Source organism: Bison bison, unplaced genomic scaffold, assembly GCF_000754665.1.
Source record: "Bison bison bison isolate TAMUID 2011002044 unplaced genomic scaffold, Bison_UMD1.0 scf7180017864233, whole genome shotgun sequence".
In the NCBI taxonomy this organism is placed as follows: Eukaryota; Metazoa; Chordata; class Mammalia; order Artiodactyla; family Bovidae; genus Bison; species Bison bison.
The window spans coordinates 863,997-868,646 of record NW_011494805.1 but is presented as its reverse complement, the minus strand read 5'-3'; the positions used below and the strand labels follow the sequence as shown (position 1 = coordinate 868,646).

The 4,650-nt window shown below is 53.4% G+C and overlaps 1 protein-coding gene across 1 annotated transcript in view; it reads left to right on the top strand.

Moving 5' to 3' along the window:
• Positions 1 to 4,650, top strand: part of DEPTOR (DEP domain containing MTOR-interacting protein) — a 107,318-nt gene that overhangs the window by 58,461 nt on the left and 44,207 nt on the right. The gene's annotated exons all lie outside the window — the stretch shown is intronic.

Below are 4,650 nucleotides of genomic sequence, written 5' to 3'. Positions count from 1 at the left end.
GAGTGGCGGGCGCAGCCCGTCTGTCCCAGTCTGGGGGACGCGGGCGCGCGCGGGCTTCGTTAAGCGGATTCCCTCATTAAGCGGAAGGGGACGAACCGGGTGGTCTCCATGTGTGGTGCGACGTGGGGGCGCCGCCTCTTGGATGGGGGCTTCCCGGCGGCGCTGGTGGTACAGAAGCCCCCAGCCAGTGCAGCAGAGGTGAGGGATACGCGCTCGCTCCCTGGGTGGGGAAGAGCCCGCCCCAGCGAGGTTGCCTGCAGAATCCCTCGGGCAGAGGGGCCCGGCGGCTGCAGCCCGGGGGTCGCGGACTTGGACACGACTGGGCACTGGGCACTGAGCGTGCAGGCAGGCGCGCCTGGGGGAAGGAAGGGAGAACGCAGGTTTGTAGACAGAGAACTGGGCTGCAGCGCGCACCCCAAGGAGGCCGCGGCTGACCCCAGGTGGCACTCGAGTCGGGGGGCCTTGGAGAGGGGTCCCCTCTTGGGGGAGGTGGCCAGGCCGTTAGACCCTCACGCTGACCGGCCGTTGGATGCTGGCCGCCTTTCGGAGCGGGGCACGGCCTGGGGAAGTCGACTGTCTTTGCAGACAGGGTTCCCAGGACAGCTGTGAACCCCAGCCGTCTGAGGGCCTTCACGCCAGCAGCCCCAGCTCCAGGAGCGGCCGCTGGTTTCTGTGGTGGGTTTGAGCGGTGCACAGCAGGGGAGGCGCCGCTGCCTGGATGGTAACTGATGCTTGGATCTGCAAGGTCTCTGTACCCACAAGGGAGAAGCGCGGAGCTCTGCAACCCACCTACCCCTGCAGAGGACTCTCCATGCCTTGTGGTTTCCAACTCTACTCTTCAACCCCCATAGACTTTATGTTCCAGGAAAAAAAAAAAACAAAAACACCCAACAACCTAGGCACACAGATGGGTACTGAACTTGCACTCAGATCGAGTCACCTCCTCAGCCCACAGGCGCCTGGACGCAGGGATACCCGAGTGGACTGTGGTCCGCTGGGGTCAGCGTGGCCTGAGGACACCTTCCACCCCCCTTGTGTAGCGCCCCGCCCCCCTGCATTCCGTCCGTCACCTTCAGGGAGGAGGCTCTTTGTTCCTGCTGAGTCCTCACCAGCAGGTGCTGCAGATACGGTGATGAGAGGTCATGATCCCATCCTTCAGTGAGCACATCTCTCTTAGAGAAAAAATAAAAAGCTTTCATTAGAGTAAGGACAAATAGATGTTGTTGAAAGGCTTTAAGAGAAAACAGTCATCTAATGCTGTGCTCTAGGCAAGTGGGTATTTTTCTTCATCTAACATTTTTTTCTGCCTTCTGTAGTGGCGGTCTAGCTCTCAGTATAACGTTTTAACCTGCAAATAAATGAAAATACTTGCTTCCACACTGGCTGGGAGATCTTCATGCACCCATATATGACCAAGTTTCTCAATTAATAGAGCACTGCTGATAAGATAGTATGAGAAGAACCTTACTATTAGAAATATCATTTTGAAGTCCTAATGGAAACCAAACACCTCCAAGTTAAAATCAAAAGAGTTCAACTTCAGGAAAGTGTCAGTTGTGCTAAAGCCGTTGTATGTGTTTTTGATTCCTTGGGTGAGTAGAAAGTTGCGTTGTTTCCTCTTTCTCCTTACCCCCTTGGCCCAAAGGGGGAATTTCACTGATGTGCAGACAGAAATAGAGAAGGCAATGGCACCCCACTCCAGTACTCTTGCCTGGAAAATCCCATTGATGGAAGAGCCTGGGAGGCTGCAGTCCATGTGGTCACTGGGAGTCGGACACGACTGAGCGACTTCACTTTCACTTTTCACTTTCATGCATTGGAGAAGGAAATGGCAACCCACTCCAGTGTTCTTGCCTGGAGAATCTCAGGGACGGGGGAGCCTGGTGGGCTGCCATCCATGGGGTCACACAGAGTCGGACACGACTGAAGTGACTTAGCAGCAGCAGCAGCAGCAAGGCGGAGGGAGCTCACCTGTGATTTTTTTTCCCTCAATCAGGTAAGCAGACTTCATGGTAAGGCATTTAAAGTTAATCATTAGTTATCCATCAGCATATATTTTTAATACTATATGTAAATGCCCCAATGCAGATTAAGTGCTATAAAAAGTAATATAATTAGTATCATTGTGATGAGTAAATAAGTTCTCAAGGGTATGATAAGAGAAAGCTAGAAATGACTCCCTAGGTTTCAAAGTTTCTACACATTTTAACATAGGAAAGTGGGACAGTGTATTCAATGGTCAGCATTGTTGCCAAGTATTACAATATAGTGTGACTCAAAGTCACGATGACACCTGTCAGAATGGCTGACATGAAAAAGAACTCACATGACAAATGTTGGTGAGCGTGTAGAGAAAAGGGGGCCGTCATGCACGGTTGGTGGGAATGTAGACACGTACAGCCACTGTGGGAAGCAGTATAGTGACCCTAAAAGAAATAGAACCACCTTGTGATCCCACAGTTTCACTTCTGAGTGTTTATCTATGGGAGAGGGGAACGCGCGTTTGAGGTTTTATTTGCACCCCCATGTTTATCGCAGCATTGCTTATAATAGCCAAGACATGGCAGCAGTCTAAATGCCCGTCAGGGGATGGATGGATGAAGGAGATGGGGTATATTTCTCACACACACACACACACACACACACACACACACAGTGGGATGTTATTCAGTGATGACAGTGAAGGAAAGTCTGCTCTTTGCGACAAAGTGGGTGAGCCTTGAGGTCTATATGCCAAGTGAAATGTCAGACAGAGTGACAGATACCACCTGATCTCGCGTGTATGTGAAACCTAACAGAAACCTCATGCGCACAGAGAGCAAGCTGGTGCTGGCCAGAGGGGCCCGGTCAGTGGGGGCGGGAAGGCCGAGTGGCCGAAAGGGGTCAAAGGGCACAGGTCTCCGCTTCTCAGCGCGTCTGAGGAACGCAGCGTGCGCGTGTCGCTGCAGTCGGTAATGCTGCGTGTGGATTTGAACGGTGCTAAGAGAGGAGACCTTTCTTTCAGTGTTTTTATCTGTTTGGGTGCTGGGTCTCAGCACGAGGGCCCCTTGGCAGCAGGAGGTGGGGTCTGGCTCCTGACCAGGGCTTGGACCTGGACCCCCTGCTTTGGGAGCTGAGGGTCCCAGCCACTGAGCCCCCAGGGAAGTCCCCGGGGTAGACCTGAAAAGCTCTCATTTCAAGAAGAAAAAGCTTGTAGCTACATGAGGTGACGACCTTGACTGGATCAGGTGATCATTTCGTCATTCAGGCATCATGTTATAACCCAAAACGGATCTAGTGTGTCGATTATATCTCAATAAAAGTAGACCGTGTAACAAGATATGGTGGCTATTGTCAGATATCACAGTGCCATGTGATTCCGACATCCATCCCCATAAACCCCAGAAGGGATCTGAGGGCTGAGAGTGTGGAGGGCTTGACTGACGGGGAGTAAAAAGGCTGCAGTCCTCAACCACGGGCCCTCCTCTCACCTCCTGACCCTCTGCTGAGAGCTGCTGTTCTTGATCTCAGCCTTCTCGCTCTGTAGGGGAGACGGCAAACCCATGTCCTCCTTTATGAGCTTTCTGAGAGCAGCAGCGGGCATCCCCGTGACCCGTCAGGTCAGCAGGAGGCTCCCCGCTGCCTCTGGCTGAGAACGTGCGGGGCAGCCGCCCGACGGTCTGGGCCTCACGACCTCTGGTCCTCCGCTGCCCCTTGGCCGGGCCTGGCCTCCGGGCCCCAAAGGCCCCCGCAGAGGGGATGGAGGCTGCGCGTCACTGTGTTGAGCTCCTGGCCCAGCCACTCCAGTTTCTCTGCGCTCAAGCTCATGGTGGCTCTAACTGAGATCACTGCTGCCCTGGGCTGCCGCGGCAGCCTCTGCTCCGGTTCTGCGTGAGCACCGGGTGGACGGGGTTCATCTTGCTGGGATTTTAGGCAGCAAGTCAGGAAGGGAGCACAGTCTTTGCCGTCTGCTGGGCTCCAGCAGTGATCTGATGGTCCAGGTGTCTTGGGGGGGGCGCCACACGCAGCCGTGTTGGGGCTTCTGCACCCTTTCTTCTGGGGGTGGGCAGTGGCATCAATGCTTGAGTTTAAATCTTGGTTCCATTTGACTCTGAGGCCTTGGACACAAGCTCCTTAACTTTTCTCAGCTTCTGTTTCCTCCCTACCAGAATAGGGATAAGGATGAAATGACCCATTAGTTCTTGTGATGATGAAACAAAGAGAATATATAAAGTGCTGAGCGTAGAAGCCAGCGTGTGTTAAAGATGCAGAAAATCTCCCCAGTGTTAGGGTTCAGGACCAAAGGCAGTGTGCGTGCACCGTCTGGGACTTTAACGAGGATGTTGAACTTTAACGAGGAACTCTAAGGAGCTCTGGTGAACAGGATGCGTACAGTATGATGGGGGGTGGGGGCAGTGGCATTAGCTCTGGAAACATGGTTGGAAGTCTGCCAGAGCCAGAATTCCTCTTACTTTTGACGTGTTGAATGCCTTGTTGTTGTTGTTTAGTCACTAAGTCGTGTCCGACTCCTTTGCAACTGTAGCCGTGGACTGTAGCCCACCTGGTTCCTCCGTCCATGGAATTTTCCAGGCAAGAATACTGAACTGGGTAGCCACTTCCTTGTACAGGGGATTTTCCTGACCCAGAGGTTGAACCTGAGTCTCCTGTACT